Raw genomic sequence first — 21,004 nt, 5'->3', positions numbered from 1 at the left:
GCCCCAACTGAACCACCCCACAAATGACATACATATTGTCATCATAGTCATGCTCCTACCATGAGGGTTGGGATGGTGACCTCCTCCTACTCCACAGCCAGGGCACTCCAGAGACCTCCTTACCATTTCTGGTGAGAAATGAAGTATGAATCATCTGCCACCCTGACACCCAGCCAGTCTCCCACTTTTCTTCTAGCTGTGCCAAAGCAGGAGGGCCCCCCACATTGGAAAGTTGGTCATCCCAGTCTACCCAGGACAAAGCGAGAGTCTAGGAAACGTTGGAGGCCAAGGTTATCTAAATTATCTAAGATAACTGGGAATGAGTAGGCAGTGAAGAAAATAATTCAATGAGGCCAAAGTGGACATCGGCTACAGTGGATAAGCTTCAGATAAACAAGCAATAAAGAATCTGTCAGAGCAAAGGAGAAGAGCTCCCAAAGACACAACTATTACCCCTTGAGAATGGTGTAGCCAGAAGAAAAGGCCCAAAGCCTGAGGCAAGGACTGGGATGAGGCCAGGTAGAGAAGGGGTCACCAGGATACAGGAAAGGCACTTAAACTGCACATTTAATGTCTAAGTCTCGCTCTTCCCCAGAGCCCTTTAGGGAACTCAGACAGAGCAAGGTTCTCCTATAGCACCTGGCAGAGACTTCACCAAACTAATATCAAAAGAATTCTAACCTATACTACAGGCACATCTAAGAAACAACTCTGGATGATATAGTTCTATCCATCAGGTCTTGATGCAGCTCAAGACTAGTGTGGAACAGGTGATGAAAAGATGAAAAGGTGTTCAACAGAGGTGCCTGGGTGGCTCAGTCGGTTAAGCGTCTGATTTCAGTTCAGGTCATGATCTCAGGTTCATCAGTTTGAGCCCTGCATCAGGTTCTCTGCTGTTAGCACAGAGCCTGCTTTGGATCCTCTGTCCGTCCCCAATCTCTGCCCCTCCCCCCGCTCAAAAATAAACATTAAAAATAAAAAAATAAATTAAAAAATAGAAAAAAGAAAAGATGTTCAACATCACTAGTCATTAGGGAACCAAAAATCAAAACTACAGTTAGATACCATTTCACACCCACTAGGATGGCTATAATCATAAATAAATAAGTAAGTAAGTGTTGGTGAGGATATGGAGAAATCAAACTCTTGTATGTTACTGGTAGATCGCTTCTCAGCGTTTTGGCTAAGATCAAGTGTTACTGTTAGGAACGTAAAATGATATTGCCAGTGTGAAAAACAATGTGGTGGCTCCTCAAAAAGTTAAACATAGAATTACCATGTGATCCACAATTGTACTCCTAGGTATATACCCCAAAGAGTTGAAAACATTCATATACACAAAAACTTGCACACAAATATTCATAGCAGCACTATTCATAACACTCAAAAGATGAAAATAACCCAAATGTCCATTAATTGATGAAAGAATAAGCTAAATGTGGTATATCCATATGATAGAATGTTATTTAGCCACAAAAAGCAGTGAAGTATTGATACATGCTATAATATTGATGCACCTTGAAAATATTGTCCTGAGTGAAACCAGACACAAAAGACCACATATTTGTGATCCCACATACATGAAATGTCCAGAACAGACAAATCCATAAAGACAGAAAGTAAATTCTTGGTTGGCAGGGATTGAGGGAAGGGAGAATGAAAGTGACTGCTAACAGATACAGAGTTTCTTTTAGGAATAGTAAAAATGTTCTAGAAATAGATACTAGTGGTGTTTGCAAAACTTTTCGAATATATTAAAACCAATGAGATGGGGCGCCTGGGTGGCGCAGTCGGTTAAGCGTCCGACTTCAACCAGGTCACGATCTCGCGGTCCGTGAGTTCGAGCCCCGCATCAGGCTCTGGGCTGATGGCTCAGAGCCTGGAGGCTGTTTCCGATTCTGTGTCTCCCTCTCTCTCTGCCCCTCCCCCGTTCATGCTCTGTCTCTCTCTGTCCCAAAAATAAATAAACGTTGAAAAAAAAATTTAAATTAAAAAAAAAAAAACAATGAGATGTATATTTCAAAGGGTCAATTTTACACTGTATAAATTATATCTCAATTTTTAAAAAGTAAAATTAATTGTGGTTATGGTTGTATGAGTCTACAAATATACCAAACACCATCAAATTGTATATTTTAAATGTGTGAATTGTGGGGCGCCTGGGTGGCTCAGTCGGTTGAGTGTCTGACTTTGGCTCAGGTCATGATCTCACAGTCTGTGAGTTCAAGCCCTGCATTGGGTTCTGTGCTGACAGCTCAGAGCCTGGAGCCTGCTTCAGATTCTGTGTCTCCCTCTCTCTCTGCCCCTCCCCTGTTCATGCTCTGTCTCTCTCTGTCTCAAAAATAAATAAAATTTTTTTTAAAAATGTAAATGAGTGAATTGTATGGTATATGAATTATATCTCCATAAAGCTACTACAAAAAAAATTGCAAGACTACAGTTCAAATCCAGGTCTTTCCATGTCCAAAACTAATGCTTTTAACCATTACACCACACTGTCTTATTTGCAAGGTGATCCCAGAAGGGCTCTTTGCGTCTCTCCTTTCCTCAAACTCTCCTTGCCTTGTCCTGCTCTCTGAGCCTCAAAAGCTCCAGGCAAGTGTTTTCTTCTCCCTCAGCACAGCATTGTCCAGCTTATTCCCACTGCAATAACCACCAAGTGTCTACAATCTAAAGCCAAATCTCCTTAACCTGGAAGTCAAGGCCTCTCAACATCTACCTCCAACTTTCTTTTCCTAGGACTCTGCTCCACATGCCAACTTCCTAGCCAAATATTTCTCCCTGCCCTTTCCTGAATCATGCCCTTTCCTGCTGTCCAATGTGCCTGAAAATCCTTTCTCCACCCTTCCACTGCATAGCCAAATCCTGTCCCTCTGCTCTGATACCACCTGACACTTTCTCTGAGTTCAAAGTCACACACACACACACACACACACACACACACACACAGGCCTTAATTTTGCTTCGTCTGAGCTCTTGTGCATCTCTATTTCTCCATGCATTTGTCCCTATATGAAGGTATTTGGACATATATTCTTTAAGGACAGCACATAAAACAACCCAAAGCACCCAGCACAGCATCTGACACACAGTGGAACTCACAAAAGTCACATCAAACTAACTGAAGTGAATTCAATCTCTTGTCATCTCACTGCTCTTTTCCACTAATGGCAGTTATCCTGCCAACTAGAAACACTATGGGCAGTTTGAACAAGGTGTTTAGAATGTTAATAGATGAAAATGGGTTGCAGCCACATTCGTTTCATATAAATTATAAATGAGTTTTATGGCCTTGGTTGCCTTGACTACCCAGCTATTGGTTGGCATACCCTGCTCAGCCCAGGGGGTAGAAATGTTCCCGTAGCAGGGTGATATGAGGCAGGGGTGACATGAAGGGGAAAAGAATTCAGTATTTGAGGTACCAGCACCCTCTGAATCCTTCATACTGTCACCATATTGGGAACCCTTCTGCCCCTTCCTCAACTCTGAGACAGGCAAGGGGGTGGGAAGTCCAGAGGGGTGTGCGGCAGTTCTGCTCTCACAAAGTCACAGGAAGAACCAGACCAATAGGCCCCACACTGGGTTTTATGTAGGATTGTTCTCTTTGAAGGTGCCCTTCAATTTCCTAACCACTGCTGCCCCCTGGTGTCCTGACCAGCCACAGCCTACAATGTCCCACCAGCCCTACCCTCTAGAGCAGCACAGCCCAATAGATATATTTTGTGAGCCACAAGTGTAATTTTAAATTTCTGGTAGCCATATTAAAAAAGGTAAGAGGGGCACCTGGGTGGCTCAGTCAGTTGAGTGTATGACTTTGGATCAGGTCATGATCTCACAGTTCGTGAGTTTGGGCCCTACGTCAGGCTCTGAACGGACAGCACAGAGCCTGCTTGGGATTCTCTTTCTCCCTCTCTCTCCCTGTCCCTCCCCCACTAATCCCCCTCTTCCAAAATAAATAAATAAACTTTTTTTAAAAGGTAAAAATAAACAGGTGAAATTAATTTTAATAATATATTTTGTTTAATCCAATAGGTCCAAAAAATTAAATATTCAACATGTAATCAAAAAAAATTCTTAATGAGATATTCTATATTTCTTTTCTATATTAAATCCTCTAAAACTGGTGTGTATTTTACACTTGCAGGTCACCTCAATTCAGACAAGCCATATGTCAAGTGCCAACAGCCACATGTGGCCAGTGGCTACTATACTGGACAACTTAGCTCTAATGCCTTGAACAGCACTGCCCCTGCTGGCCTGACCAGTGCTGTCCTGGGCCCCAAGCCAAATACTACCTTTAGACTAATCCTCTCCCCTGAGCTCCAGGCTCTTCCCAGCTGCTTGCTTGTCATCTTCACTTGCCTAACCGAAATCTTTGCAAGGTCTACAAAACTGCATTCTCATTTTCTATCCCAAAATCTATCCTTACAACCCACTCCAACTCAGTCAGTGACATCACCACCCATCTAGTTGCTGGATCCAAATAGCCATCCTTTTCCTTCACCTCTGCCCTGCATCCAGTCAGCAAATCCTTTCAATACAGCCCATAGATATATCTGTTTGCTTACCTCCATCTCCACAGCTACTACCCTAGGCCGACAATATCTTGCTTGGACGATTAGAGTAACTTCTTAACTGCTTCCACTCTTCCCCTTGTACCACCTCACTCCACAACCACACAGAGCAGCCAGAGGATCAGATTTCTCCCCTGCCCACATCCCTCCACCAGTTTCCCAGTGCCTTCTAATAAATCCACCTCCTCACTTAGCTTTGCCATGTCCTTCATTACCTGCTCCCTCCACCTCACTTTCCCAGCAGCCATTTGTTTCAAACCTGTTTAACTCATTCCCACTTCCTGCTCCGTCTGGAATGTTCTTCCTCCAGACCTTTGCATGGCTGGCTCTTTCTCACCATTGAGGTCTCTGCGTGGCCTTCCCTTACCACCCTATCTGTCATAATCCCTTCATCCTTAGTTATTTTCTATCCCATAACCTTGTTTTCATTTTCTTCATAGCATTCATCACTCCCTGAAATTGTTCTTTCGTTTTCTGTCTCCTTCCACTATAACATAAGTTCTATAAGAGAAAGGATTTCCTTCTATTGTTCATCTCTCTTCCTCTAGCAACTAGAACAATACCTGAGAGAGAGTAACATACGAATAAATGAATGAGTGCTATTCCCTCAGTCTGGAACACTCTCTCCACTCCATGGCTGGCTCCTTCTCCTTCAGGTCTTACATTAAGTGTCATTTTCCCAGAGAACCTCCCAGACTGCTATACTTATTTTCTATCTCAGCATCCTCACTGCTACACTCATAACACATTTTTAACTATAGCCAATTTGACTTTTTTTTCCTTCTTTTTTGTCTTCCTTGGACTGCTTTTTTTTTTTTTTTTTTTTTAGAAAGAGAAAGAGAGAGCAGGGGAGAGGGGCAAAGGGAGAAGGAGAGGGAAAGAGAGAATCTAAGCAGGCTCCACACCCAGCACAGAGCCTGACATGGGGCTCAATCTCATGACTGTGAGATCATGACCTGAGCAGAAATCAAGAGGCAGATGCTCAACTGACAGAGCCACCCAGGCACCCCTTCTTGAGACTGCTCTTTTTTTTTTTTTATGAAATTTATTGACAAATTGGTTTCCATACAACACCCAGTGCTCATCCCAAAAGGTGCCCTCCTCAATACCCATCACCCACCCTCCCCTCCCTCCCACCCCCCATCAACCCTCAGTTTGTTCTCAGTTTTTAACAGTCTCTTATGCTTTGGCTCTCTCCCACTCTAACCTCTTTTTTTTTTTTTTTCCTTCCCCTCCCCCATGGGTTCCTGTTAAGTTTCTCAGGATCCACATAAGAGTGAAACCATATGGTATCTGTCTTTCTCTGTATGGCTTATTTCACTTAGCATTACACTCTCCAGTTCCATCCACGTTGCTACAAAGGGCCATATTTCATTTTTTCTCATTGCCACATAGTACTCCATTGTGTATATATACCACAATTTCTTTATCCATTCATCAGTTGATGGACATTTAGGCTCTTTCCATAATTTGGCTATTGTTGAGAGTGCCGCTATGAACATTGGGGTACAAGTGCCCCTATGCATCAGTACTCCTGTATCCCTTGGATAAATTCCTAGCAGTGCTATTGCTGGGTCATAGGGTAGGTCTATTTTTAATTTTCTGAGGAACCTCCACACTGCTTTCCAGAGCGGCTGCACCAATTTGCATTCCCACCAACAGTGCAAGAGGGTTCCCGTTTCTCCACATCCTCTCCAGCATCTATAGTCTCCTGATTTGTTCATTTTGGCCACTCTGACTGGCGTGAGGTGATACCTGAGTGTGGTTTTGATTTGTATTTCCCTGATAAGGAGCGACGCTGAACATCTTTTCATGTGCCTGTTGGCCATCTGGATGTCTTCTTTAGAGAAGTGTCTATTCATGTTTTCTGCCCATTTCTTCACTGGGTTATTTGTTTTTCGGGTGTGGAGTTTGGTGGGCTCTTTATAGATTTTAGATACTAGCCCTTTGTCCGATATGTCATTTGCAAATATCTTTTCCCATTCCGTTGGTTGCCTTTTAGTTTTGTTGGTTGTTTCCTTTGCTGTGCAGAAGCTTTTTATCTTCATAAGGTCCCAGTAATTCACTTTTGCTTTTAATTCCCTTGCCTTTGGGGATGTGTCGAGTAAGAGATTGCTACGGCTGAGGTCAGAGAGATCTTTTCCTGCTTTCTCCTCTAAGGTTCTGATGGTTTCCTGTCTCACATTTAGGTCCTTTATCCATTTTGAGTTTATTTTTGTAAATGGTGTGAGAAAGTGGTCTAGTTTCAACCTTCTGCATGTTGCTGTCCAGTTCTCCCAGCACCATTTGTTAAAGAGGCTGTCTTTTTTCCATTGGATGTTCTTTCCTGCTTTGTCAAAGATGAGTTGGCCATACGTTTGTGGGTCTAGTTCTGGGGTTTCTATTCTATTCCATTGGTCTGTGTGTCTGTTTTTGTGCCAATACCATGCTGTCTTGATGATGACAGCTTTGTAGTAGAGGCTAAAGTCTGGGATTGTGATGCCTCCTGCTTTGGTCTTCTTCTTCAAAATTCCTTTGGCTATTCGGGGCCTTTTGTGGTTCCATATGAATTTTAGGATTGCTTGTTCTAATTTCGAGAAGAATGCTGGTGCAATTTTGATTGGGATTGCATTGAATGTGTAGATAGCTTTGGGTAGTATTGACATTTTGACAATATTTATTTTTCCAATCCATGAGCAGGGAATGTCTTTCCATTTCTTTAAATCTTCTTCAATTACCTTCATAAGCTTTCTATAGTTTTCAGCATACAGATCCTTTACATCTTTGGTTAGATTTATTCCTAGGTATTTTATGCTTCTTGGTGCAATTGTGAATGGGATCAGTTTCTTTATTTGTCTTTCTGTTGCTTCATTGTTAGTGTATAAGAATGCAACTGATTTCTGTACATTGATTTTGTATCCTGCAACTTTGCTGAATTCATGTATCAGTTCTAGCAGACTTTTGGTGGAGTCTATCGGATTTTCCATGTATAATATCATGTCGTCTGCAAAAAGCGAAAGCTTGACTTCATCTTTGCCAATTTTGATGCCTTTGATTTCCTTTTGTTGTCTGATTGCTGATGCTAGAACTTCCAGCACTATGTTAAACAACAGCGGTGAGAGTGGGCATCCCTGTCGTGTTCCTGATCTCAGGGAAAAAGCTCTCAGTTTTTCCCCGTTGAGGATGATGTTAGCTGTGGGCTTTTCATAAATGGCTTTTATGATCTTTAAGTATGTTCCTTCTATCCCGACTTTCTCAAGGGTTTTTATTAAGAAAGGGTGCTGGATTTTGTCAAAGGCCTTTTCTGCATCGATTGACAGGATCATATGGTTCTTCTCTTTTTTTTTTGTTAATGTGATGTATCACGTTGATTGATTTGCGAATGTTGAACCAGCCCTGCATCCCAGGAATGAATCCCACTTGATCATGGTGAATAATTCTTTTTATATGCTGTTGAATTCGATTTGCTAGTATCTTATTGAGAATTTTTGCATCCATATTCATCAGGGATATTGGCCTGTAGTTCTCTTTTTTTACTGGGTCTCTGTCTGGTTTAGGAATCAAAGTAATACTGGCTTCATAGAATGAGTCTGGAAGTTTTCCTTCCCTTTCTATTTCTTGGAATAGCTTGAGAAGGATAGGTATTATCTCTGCTTTAAATGTCTGGTAGAACTCCCCTGGGAAGCCATCTGGTCCTGGACTCTTATTTGTTGGGAGATTTTTTTTTTTTAATTTTTTTTTTCAACGTTTATTTATTTTCGGGACAGAGAGAGACAGAGCATGAACAGGGGAGGGGCAGAGAGAGAGGGAGACACAGAATCGGAAACAGGCTCCAGGCTCTGAGCCATCAGCCCAGAGCCCGACGCGGGACTCGAACTCACGGACCGCGAGATCGTGACCTGGCTGAAGTCGGACGCTTAACCGACTGCGCCACCCAGGCGCCCCTGTTGGGAGATTTTTGATAACCGATTCAATTTCTTCGCTGGTTATGGGTCTGTTCAAGCTTTCTATTTCCTCCTGATTGAGTTTTGGAAGAGTGTGGGTGTTCAGGAATGTGTCCATTTCTTCCAGGTTGTCCAATTTGTTGGCATATAATTTTTCATAGTATTCCCTGATAATTGTTTGTATCTCTGAGGGATTGGTTGTAATCATTCCATTTTCATTCATGATTTTATCTATTTGGGTCATCTCCCTTTTCTTTTTGAGAAGCCTGGCTAGAGGTTTGTCAATTTTGTTTATTTTTTCAAAAAACCAACTCTTGGTTTCGTTGATCTGCTCTACAGTTTTTTTAGATTCTGTATTGTTTATTTCTGCTCTGATCTTTATTATTTCTCTTCTTCTGCTGGGTTTAGGCTGCCTTTGCTGTTCTGCTTCTATTTCCTTTAGGTGTGCTGTTAGATTTTGTATTTGGGATTTTTCTTGTTTCTTGAGATAGGCCTGGATTGCAATGTATTTTCCTCTCAGGACTGCCTTCGCTGCGTCCCAAAGCGTTTGGATTGTTGTATTTTCATTTTCGTTTGTTTCCATATATTTTTTGATTTCTTCTCTAATTGCCTGGTTGACCCACTCATTCGTTAGTAGGGTGTTCTTTAACCTCCACGCTTTTGGAGGTTTTCCAGACTTTTTCCTGTGGTTGATTTCAAGCTTCATAGCATTGTGGTCTGAAAGTATGCATGGTATAATTTCAATTCTTGTAAACTTATGAAGGGCTGTTTTGTGACCCAGTATATGATCTATCTTGGAGAATGTTCCATGTGCACTCGAGAAGAAAGTATATTCTGTTGCTTTGGGATGCAGAGTTCTAAATATATCTGTCAAGTCCATCTGATCCAATGTCTCATTCAGGGCCCTTGTTTCTTTATTGACTGTGTGTCTAGATGATCTATCCATTTCTGTAAGTGGGGTGTTAAAGTCCCCTGCAATTACCACATTCTTATCAATAAGGTTGCTTCTGTTTATGAGTAATTGTTTTATATACTTGGGGGCTCCGGTATTTGGCGCATAGACATTTATAATTGTTAGCTCTTCCTGATGGATAGACCCTGTAACTATTATATAATGTCCTTCTTCATCTCTTGTTACAGCCTTTAATTTAAAGTCTAGTTTGTCTGATATAAGTATGGCTACTCCAGCTTTCTTTTGGCTTCCAGTAGCATGATAAATAGTTCTCCATCCCCTCACTCTCAATCTAAAGGTGTCCTCAGGTCTAAAATGAGTCTCTTGTAGACAGCAAATAGATGGGTCTTGTTTTTTTATCCATTCTGATACCCTATGTCTTTTGGTTGGCGCATTTAATCCGTTTACATTCAGTGTTATTATAGAAAGATACGGGTTTAGAGTCATTGTGATGTCTGTATGTTTTATGCTTGTAGTGATGTCTCTGGTACTTTGTCTCACAGGGTCCCCCTTAGGATCTCTTGTAGGGCTGGTTTAGTGGTGACAAATTCCTTCAGTTTTTGTTTGTTTGGGAAGACCTTTATCTCTCCTTCTATTCTAAATGACAGACTTGCTGGATAAAGGATTCTCGGCTGCATATTTTTGCTGTCTAGCACCCTGAAAATCTCGTGCCAATTCTTTCTGGCCTGCCAAGTTTCAAAAGAGAGATCCGTCACGAGTCTTATAGGTCTCCCTTTATATGTGAGGGCACGTTTACCCCTTGCTGCTTTCAGAATTTTCTCTTTATCCTTGTATTTTGCCAGTTTCACTATGATATGTCGTGCAGAAGATCGATTCAAGTTACGTCTGAAGGGAGTTCTCTGTGCCTCTTGGATTTCAATGCCTTTTTCCTTCCCCAGTTCAGGGAAGTTCTCAGCTATTATTTCTTCAAGTACCCCTTCAGCACCTTTCCCTCTCTCTTCCTCCTCTGGGATACCAATTATGCGTATATTATTTCTTTTTAGTGTAACACTTAGTTCTCTAATTTTCCCCTCATACTCCTGGATTTTTTTATCTCTCTTTTTCTCAGCTTCCTCTTTTTCCATAACTTTATCTTCTAGTTCACCTATTCTCTCCTCTGCCTCTTCCATCCGAGCTGTGGTGGTTTGCATTTTGTTTTGCATTTCCTTTAAAGCGTTTTTCAGCTCCTCGTGACTGTTCCTTAGTCCCTTGATCTCTGTAGCAAGAGATTCTCTGCTGTCCTGTATACTGTTTTCCAGCCCAGCGATTAATTTTATGACTATTATTCTAAATTCACTTTCTGTTATATTATTTAAATCCTTTTTGATCAGCTCATTAGCTGTTGTTATTTCCTGGAGATTCTTCTGAGGGGAATTCTTCCGCTTGGTCATTTTGGATAGTCCCTGGTGTGGTGAGGACCTGCAGGGCACTTCCCCTGTGCTGTGGTGTATAACTGGAGTTGGTGGGCGGGGCCGCAGTCCGTCCTGATGTCTGCCCCCAGCCCACCGCTGGGGCCACAGTCAGACTGGTGTATGCCTTCTCTTCCCCTCTCCTAGGGGCGGAATTCACTGTGGGGTGGCGTGGCCCGTCTGGGCTACTTGCACACTGCCAGGCTTGTGATGCTGGGGATCTGGCGTATTAGCTGGGGTGGGAAGGCAAGGTGCACGGCGGCGGGGGGGGGGGGCAGGCTTAGCTCGCTTCTCCTTAGGTGATCCACTTCAGGAGGGGCCCTGTGGCAGCCGGAGGGAGTCAGATCCGCTGCCGGAGGTTTGGCTCCGCAGAAGCACAGAGTTGGGTGTTTGCGCGGAGCGAGCAATTTCCCTGGCCGGAACCGGTTCCCTTTGGGATTTTGGCTGGGGGATGGGCGGGGGAGATGGCGCTGGCGAGCGCCTTTGTTCCCCGCCAAGCTGAGCTCTGTCGTCCGGGGGCTCCGCAGCTCACCCTCCCTTTGTCCTCCAGCCTTCCCGCTTTCCGAGCAGAGCTGTTAACTTATGACCTCCCAGACGCTAAGTCGCGCTTGCTGTCGGAACACAGTCCGTCAGGCCCCTCCGCTTTTGCAAGCCGGACTCGAGGGCTCTGCTTGGCTGGCGAGCCGCCCCTCCGCCCCGGCTCCCTCCCGCCAGTCCGTGGAGCGCGCACCGCCTCGCCGCCCTTCCTACCCTCTTCGATGGGCCTCTCGTCTGCACTTGGGTCCGGTGACTCCGTTCTGCTAATCCTCTGGCGGTTTTCTGGGTTATTTAGGCAGGTGTAGGTGGAATCTAAGTGATCAGCAGGACGCGCGGTGAGCCCAGCGTCCTCCTACGCCGCCATCTTCCTGCGCCTCGAGACTGCTCTTAATACTACTCTGTACTCTGTACTTCAGAAACAGAGACAACATCTGTGCAGTTCACTCTTGTCACCCACCTCCTAGCACAAGCCTGACATGTGATGGATGCCCAATATACCTGTTGAATGAATAACCAACACTTCCTGGTGGCTCCCAGCCCTGCCCAGGTAAGTGACCTAGTAAGGGGTATCCTACCAGATCCCTATAAGAAGCCTGCCTTACCTGGTCTTCTCCAGCTTCCAGGAACTGCATCTCCTACTTCACTGGACCACTGAGGAAGCCTGGGCATGATATGATCTGGGTACCCAACTTTGAAGTAAGGGGAGAGACTGGAGCCAAAAGAATGAAGCTGTCCCTAGAGTATGGCTAAGGCTTGTCCATTTCCTTCCCTCCCTCTCCCAGGGTCAGCAGAGCCTTCCTCCCAATGAGGGTCCCAAGAGCTCAGCATGTTGGGCAGAGGGAAGGTTTCTGACTCCTGAAACCCAGCTACCACCCTCCCAAGTACCTACTCCCACCCCCAGCAGTCTGAACATATGGCCAGGCACTTTTAACCCTTCCATTTACCAGAACAAAAAGCAACAGAGTCTGTTCCCAATCCCCACACTATGGCTGGTCAGAATTCCACAGTGTCCTTGCAGGAGCTCCCCACTCAGGAATTTTACTTCCACTCAAGTGTCAGGCCTTGGAGGTCATGGAATCCAAGCTCCTCATCTTACAAGAGCCCAGAGAGGAGCAGGACTTGCCCAGAGTCACAAGTCCAAGGCCAGAACCCTGGGCTCCCTTGTAACCCAACGGTTCAGGCCACCTCTGGCTCTTCTTTCTTCCACACCCCCTCCCTCGCCTCAAAAAAACAACATGACCTCTTCACACCTGGGCTTTCACCTCCTCGGTCTCGTCTCCAACCCACAGTATGGAGTAGAGTTGGGAGTCGGTGGTGGGGTACAGAGATTGTTTCCCCCACTCGAGAGAGGTGCACAGTAACACTGAGCGCAGAATGGTTACGTGGCTCCCACAAGGACACACAGCGAGGCAGAAGCAACACCACGACCGGAAGCCAGGAATCCTCTCCCCACTCAGGGCCGGCCCCACTGCCGCTGAGCCTTCTGGAAGGCAGACTCGGGGCCACCCTAGGCGCGCTGCGAAGTCCGAGGAGGCGAGCGGGTTAGGCCGCAAGCGGAAAGGGCCGAACTCGGAGGCGTCTCCAGCTCAGCCACCTGAGCGCGGGCCTGGCCCTTCCACTGGAGCTCCGCGAGCGCCCCGTGAGCGCCACGGCACCCAGGACCCTCGCCCCGCCACGGGCCACTCCTCCCCGAGGGCCTGGAAGAGCCGAGGCCCAGGGTCCGCACGCTTCCTCCCTCACCACCCTCACCGTGCACGGGGCCAGCACGCCAGGACACGGGAGACAAGGACACCGTGAGGGCCCTCTCGCCGCCCAGCAGGACACTCAACAACTGATGGAGGGACCGACGGAGACACTGGCTGTGACTCGACCGCCTGCTGATGGACTCACGGGACTGGCTGACAGGATAGCAGATGGGATTGACAGACTGACAGGATTGACTGACCGGCTGACTGAGCCGATTGGCTGGCAGGCTGACCGACAGGACTGACTGGCTGACTGACAGCCTGACTGACTGGCTGACTGGCTGGCTGACTGACTGGCAGGATTGACTGACCGGCTGACTGGCTGACTGGCGGGCTGCTTGTACTGGCTGACAGGATGGTCGACGGGAATGACAGCCTGACTGACTGGCGGGCTGACTGGCTGACTGACTGGCAGGATTGACTGACTGGCTGACTGGCGGGCTGTTTGTACTGGCTGACAGGATGGTCGACGGGAATGACAGGCTGACTGGATTGCCGGGCCGGCCGGCTGGCTGGCTGACAGGCTGGCTGTAGTGACGGGCCGGCCATCTAGACTGACTGGCGAGTTGGCGGCTGCGAGCGTCGTGGGTTGTCTCAGTCTCGCCCTCCACCTCTCGTTCACTTCACGCCAGCTCACGGCGCCGCTTCTACCGCCACCGACCTGTTCCTAAACCGAAGAGCTTGGAGCTTGACGGACGCTACTCTCTCCTCCGCGGGAGCCACGCGCGGCTTGGAGACCCGCAATGGTGGAAGGGGCGGGGCCGGGGCGGGACTTGGGTGGGAGGGGCCGAGCGGCGGGAAGGGGTGTGACCCGGCGCTCCAGAACCCGCTTTTCCGGATCTCAAACCCCCCTGGTTCTCCCGCTGGGTCTCCTTCTCTTCCTTCCCAGTCGGGGTAGCCGGGCCCCCTCTGGACCCTGCGTCGCACTGCGGACCTGTCTGGTGACCTGATGGGGTGAGAGAAGTTCACGGCTGCCCCTTAGATCCCCTAGAAGCTTGGGCATCCCCACCGCTGCAGAGCCCCGCTGGGGCGGGGGACCGCGGGACCCTTCCGGGGCCAGACGGACAGCAGAGCACGTCAAGGGTAGAAACCCCCTACTACCCCCGGGCCCCCAGAAATCTTTGAGGACTCTACATGGCCCTGGGGGGAACTGAGCAAGCCGGGGGGAGAACCAGTGAAATTTGCAATGTCTCTGTTACTAGGTCCAAAATTGCCCCTCTTCCCCACTTGCCCCCTCCTGCCATCCGCCTAGACCTCAGCGGCTCGTGTGCAAACCCACCTACCTTCCAGAGGGCCATTTCTGGAGCATGGTGAACACTATCGAGCCCCTAGGTGGCAGCAAAGGCCCGGGAAAGTTGTCCCAAAAAGGTCCCTTCGTTCCGCTCTAATCCCAGAAAGGCTGGGAAGGATGGAGTCACTTCTAAGAGGAGAAAATTGAAGTCCAGTGCGTCAGGAACATGCTCACGTCACGCAGCGATTTGAACTCTAACTTCCTGCCCCAGAAGAAGAGGAGACAAGGCAGAAACAGGAGAGACTAACAGGGAGAGTCCATAGAAAGTGATGGCTCAGAGTACAAAAGCACTGAGATCTGCCGTCCCAACGGTGTGACACTGGAAGCCTCACGTCTCTGAGGCTCTATTTCCTTACCTGTAGAATTAGGGACAAGAAGGACCCCTGCTTCATCGTTTGTTTTGAGGATTAATGAGATGCTGCATGGAAATCACTTTGCACAGTGTCTGGCAACTATTAAGTGCTCAGTAAATAGTCAATGATTTAATAAAGTAAAGCAGCGTTCCACAGGCCACCAAGACAACACATAGCCAGGATCTGAGTGTGATGTTCTTTTTTAATGTATCAACTCGGCCAAGTTACACTCCTGTTATTCAATCAAGCACTAATCTAGATATTGTGATGAAGGTATTTTGTAGATATAATTAAATAAATTGACTTTAAAGGAGATTATTCTAGATAATCTTGGTAGGGCTGATTCAATCAGTTAAAAGACCATAAGATCAGAGCTGAGGGTTCCCTGAGGAAGAAATTCTGCCTGTGGACAGCAGCTTTTGCCACTGGCAAGAGTTCCAGCCTGTACCTAATGATTTCAGACTTGCCTAGCCAGCCCCACAGTCATGAGCCAACTCCTTGCAGTAAATGTCTTCATATGCATCTCCTACTAGTACCATTGTTTTTGTTGAATGCTGACTAATATCCAGAGGAAGTGAGGGGTGTGTGTGTGTGTGTGTGTGCGCGCGCACAGGCACATGCTGGGATCACAGAGCCTAGTCTTCATGTTTATTCTCTCCTTTTTAAGCTCAGGGTGGTTTGTGCCTTTTGGAGTCTTGGAGTTGGAGGCTGTAGCAAAACCAACTTAGTTGTTTAATGATAGGGCTAGAGTGCGGATGGGGATGGAGGGCCCAGGTGTAGGCCCCTTACTCCCTTCCACCAGCCCTGCCCCAGGCTTCTGCCTTATGGATGTGACCTGCTTGCTTCTGGGCTTTCTCTACAGTCCCCTTTCCCCAGGGGAGACCAGACAACAACAACAACTCCTCCTCCTCCACCTCACCCTGAGCAGGTGTAGGATCAGGAATAAGGGGTACAACCATGCTGTCTCACTGGGAGCCAGCTGGTGAGGAGGAGGCTTCTCCCTCAGCAACCAACTGGCCCCCATGTCGCTGTACCCTGTCTCTCCCGCCTCCATCCACAGGCCATGTGTCATGTACACACCCACACTCCTGCCCTCCCGCCCTGATTCTAACAGCCACTGACATTCATCAATTACAATCTATGCTGGAGCATCAGGCCAGGCGCTTTCCTCATCTCTTTTAACCTCAGCACCAACCTATGGTGTGGGAATTAACACTGTCATTACCCCCATTTTACAGAGAAGGAGGCTGAGGCACAGAGTCATGTTCTCAGCCTCACATCTGTTCCTCCTCCTCGGGAGACATGCCCAGGGCAGATCCTTAAAGGTCAGCTGAGAACAGCTGTGGCAGAGAGAAAGTGACTCTGATGGCGAAGCTCCACTGAGCTGCAGGGTCTCATCACTTCTCAGACCCTCTGCTCCCCAGCACAAAAGGGGTGGTGAAGATCAAGGAGCTGGCTGGCCTGAAAGCACTTGGTTTTCCTCCCTCTGTTCCTTCCTTCCTCCTTCTCTTCCTCCCTCCCTTCCTTCCTTCTCTCCTCTCTTCCTTCCTTCCTTTCCTCCATCCTTCCTTCCTTCCTTCCACCAGGAAACTGGAGAGGCTGGTAAACATGGTCTGGGGGAAAGAGAATAGGCTTAGGAGTCAGCAACCCTGAGTCTGAGGTTTGGTGCAGCCACTTGTAAACTGCAAGACCTTCAGCAGGTCCTAGAGTCAATATGAGCCTTGGTTTCCTCATCTGTGAGGAGCTCCCTCACCAGATTCCTGTGGGGACAGTCAAGCAGCTGGCATGCATTGGCACTCAGGCCTCAGGCCCACAGCCTTCTGTCTCCACATTTATTAGGGGGTTGGTGAAAATGAAGGCTCCATGCTATAAACACAAGAGATTGTTTTTATTACTGCTCCACAGACGTGGTCCCCCACCCCCTAAAAAAACAAAACAAAATAAACCCTGCTATTTCCAGGGCTCAGCATTTAAGGAGGCATTTCTTTTTTTTTTCTATTTATTTTTTAAGTTTACATCCCAGTTAGTTGGCATATAGTGCAATAGTGATTTCAGTAGTAAAATCCAGTGATTCATCCCCTACATTATAACACCCAGTGTTCATCCCAACAAGTGTCCTCCTTAATGCCCCTTACCCATTTAGGCCATCCTGCCACCCACAACCCCTCCAGCAAACTTCAGTTTGTTCTCTGCATTTAAGAGTCTCTTATGTTTTGTCCCCCTCCCTGTTTTTATGTTATTTTTGCTTCCCTTCCCTATGTTCATCTGTTTATGTCTTAGATTCCACATATGAGCAAAGTCATATGATATTTGTCTTTCTCTAATTTTGCTTAGCATAATACACTCTCTAGTTCCATCCACATTGTTGCAAATGACAAGATTTCATTCTTTTTGATTGCTGAGTAATATTCTACTGTGTATATATACCACGTATTCTTTATCCATTTATCTGTCAATGGACATTTGGGCTCTTTCCATACTTTGGCTATTGTTGGTAGTGCTGCTATAAATACTGCCCCTTTGAAACAGCACCCTTGGATCCCTTGGGTAAATACCTAGTAGTGCAATTGCTGGGTCATAGAGTAGTTCTATTTTTAATTTTTTGAGGAACGTCTATGTTGTTTTCCAGAGTGGCTGCACCAGCTTGCATTCCCACCAGCAGTGCAAAAGGGTTCCTCTCTCTCTGCATCCTCACCAACATCTGTTGTTGCCTGAGTTGTTAATGTTAGCCATTCTGACAGGTGTGAGATGGTGTCTCATTGTGGTTTTGATTTGTATTTCCCGATGATGAGTGATGTTGAGCATTTTTTCATGTGTCTGTTAGCCATCTGGATGTCTTCTTTGGGAAAGTGTCTATTCATGTCTTTTGCCCATTTCTTCACTGGATTATTTGTTTTTTGGGTGTTGAGTTTGATAAATTCTTACAGATTTTGGTTACTAATGCTTTATCTGATATGTCATTTGCAAACATCTCCCATTCCACGGTTGCCTTTTAGTTTTGTTGACTGTTTCCTTCACTGTGCAGAAGCTTTTTATCTTGATGAGGTCCCAATAGTTCATTTTTGCTTTTGTTTCCCTTGCCTCTGGAGACATGTTGAGTAAGAAATTGTTGTGGCCGAGGTCAAAGAAGTTTTTGAAGGAGGAATTCCTTTTAAAGGCTGTCCTTGACACGGCATGCCTCCTTATATGTTGCACCCTGAGCTCCTCTCTTGCCTACTCTGCTTCCTTCTTTGAGAGAAAACAGAGCTACACCCACAACCCAAGTCACTCGTGCCGTCCCAACTGTCATCCCAAATCCTTCCTCACCCTCACATATTATCTAGTCCTTCAGCAAATCCTGTCAGCTCTACCTCCCAAATATACCCACCATGTCTCCCCATCACATTGCCACCACCCCAGTCCCCACCACCCAGTATTCCTCCTGGGCAACCTGCTCTCCCACTCTGTCCCACACAAAAGCAAGGACAAGATTTTTCAAATGCAAACAGGATCATGTTTCCCACTCCTCAAAACACTTCCATAGGGCTTCCCAGTGCTCCAAGGGCCTATGAAGCCTGGTCCTCGACACCCTCTCTATCATCACTGCCCACCCAAGCTCCCTCCAATTCTACATTGGCTATTTGGCCTCCTTGCAGTTCCCAGTGCTCTGCACACTCTCTTTGCACATGCTGTTCCCCACACTTCTCCCCACCCCATCCCAATCCCCCTTAGTGAACTCCCCTCCTGTCCTGGCTGCTTTGTGTACTTTTGTTAAACATGTCCCTGGTGTTCTGTGCCTTTCCTTCCCAGTACTGCACTGTCTGCACCCCAGCATTCATTGGGTGACTGAAGGCTTATTGCCAGCTCCAGAATACACACCACTGTGAGCTCCATTAGGCCAGGGATCCAGGCTGGTTTTGCTCACTTTGACTTCCCCGGTGCCCACACTGAGTTGAATCAATGCTTGTTGGATGAACAACAAGGGGGAGGGAGTAAGGTTAGGCACCTGTCAGATTATGGGTGGGGGCCACATTCCCTGGTTTTCTTAGGGAGACCCAGTGTTCATCTGTTATTTGGGCATACTAAAATAATGGTGCCCATGTTTCAATGGTGCCCAAGTGCCCCAGTTTGGTCAGTCTAATTATTGAAAACAAGAGGTTCACCCCAGAATTTCTGCTTTTTCCCAGCCCCTCACTGGTTTCCCACTTTTCCCCTACAAGCCCAAAGCTTTTCCTTGTTGCTCCTGAAATGTTTTTCTTCTTTTAATAATCTCCCTGCATTGCTCTAACCCCCACAAATACATAAGAATTCTGTTTGCCCATTTCACTGCAGAACTGTCCTCCTGGAGGGTTGCCATGGCAGTTGAATGATGTCACTGCCCTGGAAACAGTTGCCTAGGAGATGAGTGATGTCACTTCCAGGAGGTGATTGCCATGGCAACCATCTCAGTGAAACTAGGGGTGGCCAGGAAAGTGAAGGGGGGTGGAGGGCGGATACAGAAGGGACAAATGTGAAGGGCGGAAGGAAGGGGGGGCGGGGAGTACAGGAAAAACGGCCAGGAAGAGGATGGGGACCATCCCAGAGCAGTTGAAAATAACAGAAAATCAGAAATGGAAAAGCACGCAAAGACCACCAAAAGCACCCACCTCATTTTTAGAGGCTGCTGACAGGCCAGAACTTGCTCAAGGTCACACTGCCAATTTACAAGTGATGTTAGAACAAAACCCAAGGCATAATTCCCATTTCTTATGTGGCTCATCAGTAGACTTGGGTGGTGAAATAAAGGATTCTTTTGGTCATTTCTTATTAAAAATTCTGGTCTCAAATCAATTGTTCATGAATTCAACAAATTCTTGTGAACTGTGTGCTAGGCCCAGAGAAAAACCTGAATGACATTTTCAGGGTTATTTATGTTTATCGTATCCCCTCCCCACTAGAGTGTTAGCCCCATGACAACGGGCAATGCACCCTGCCCAGTCTACCTGTGTTTGTTGGGTGACTGAAGGTGAAGTGCCATTGTGTGGTACAGACCCATAGTACTAGAGTCCAGAGAGAAGGTCATGGTTAGCTGTCAGGGAGAAGATGGAATTTCATAGATAAGATTTGAATAGGCCAAGAGAAGAAAGCCATTCCAAAAAGGAAGAGTAATGGCTTAAGCCAAAATGAGAGCTGGCTGAACAGTTTGGGTCCAGCTGCATAGAGATTTCACCTAGTGGTGCTTTGGTTCACCTCTTAGGGTCATACTGTTGCTGTAGCACCGATAGGCATCTCCTCTTCTGGAAGAATGAGCTCCAAGGATCAGGAGGAAGAAAGGCATTAAACTCCATGTTGCTGAATATTGCTGGAGGTGGGGGTGGGGCAGAGACTGATCTGAAGAGGCAAGTGTAAAGAAAGTAAACTGAGGGAAATCCGGCTGATAAGGAAGGAAAGGATCCCATCAAGAAAGACCTGAAATATCAGGCTTCCAGCCTCTACCTGAAGGCAACATACTCATGAAAAGAACAAAGACTTTGGAACCCTGCACAAGGTCATGTGCTGTCACTTCTTAGCTGTGTGACTATATGCAAGTCTGTTTTCTCTCTGAGCCTCTCGATTATAGCTACAAACTCGTTCATGGGATTGTTGGCTTTTATTTTTTAAGTGTATGTAAAGCCCCATTTAGGGGCTCCTGGGTGGCTCAGTCAGTTAAGTGTCCAACTCTCGATTTTGGCTCAGGTCATGATCTCGAAGTTCGTGGTTGTTGTTGTTGTTTTTTAATTTACATCCAAATTAGTTAGCATATAGTGCAACAATGATTTCAGTAGATTCCTTAGTGCCCCTTACCCATTTAGCCCATCCCCCTCCCACAACCCCTCCAGTAACCCTCAGTTTGTTCTCCACATTTATGAGTCTCTTCTGTTTTGTCCCCCTCCCTGTTTTTATATTATTTTTGTTTCCCTTCCCTTATGTTCATCTGTTTTGTCTCTTAAAGTCCTCATATGAATGAAGGGTGTATGAATGAAGTCATATAATTTTTGTCTTTCTCTAATTTCACTTAGCATAATACCCTCCAGTTCCATCCACGTAGTTACAAATGGCAAGATTTCATTCTTTTTGATTGCTAAGTAATACTCCATTGTATATATATGCCACATCTTCTTTATGCATTCATCCATCGACGGACATTTGGTCTCTTTCCATACTTTGGCTATCGTTGATAGTGCTGCTATAAACATGGGGTGCATGTGTCCCTTCAAAACAG

General features: G+C 46.4%; 1 long non-coding RNA gene across 1 annotated transcript; it reads left to right on the top strand.

Annotated features, from left to right (window-relative positions):
- The first annotated feature begins 13,974 nt into the window (after nucleotides 1-13,974).
- LOC115528297 lies at nucleotides 13,975-15,306 on the top strand. The gene is made up of 2 exons (XR_003973204.1): nucleotides 13,975-14,094; nucleotides 14,343-15,306. It is a non-coding gene; the product is annotated as an uncharacterized LOC115528297 (long non-coding RNA).
- Nucleotides 15,307-21,004: the final 5,698 nt, after the last annotated feature.

Source organism: Lynx canadensis, chromosome D3, assembly GCF_007474595.2.
Source record: "Lynx canadensis isolate LIC74 chromosome D3, mLynCan4.pri.v2, whole genome shotgun sequence".
NCBI classification, from domain to species: Eukaryota; Metazoa; Chordata; class Mammalia; order Carnivora; family Felidae; genus Lynx; species Lynx canadensis.
This window is presented reverse-complemented; position numbering and strand designations above follow the sequence as displayed.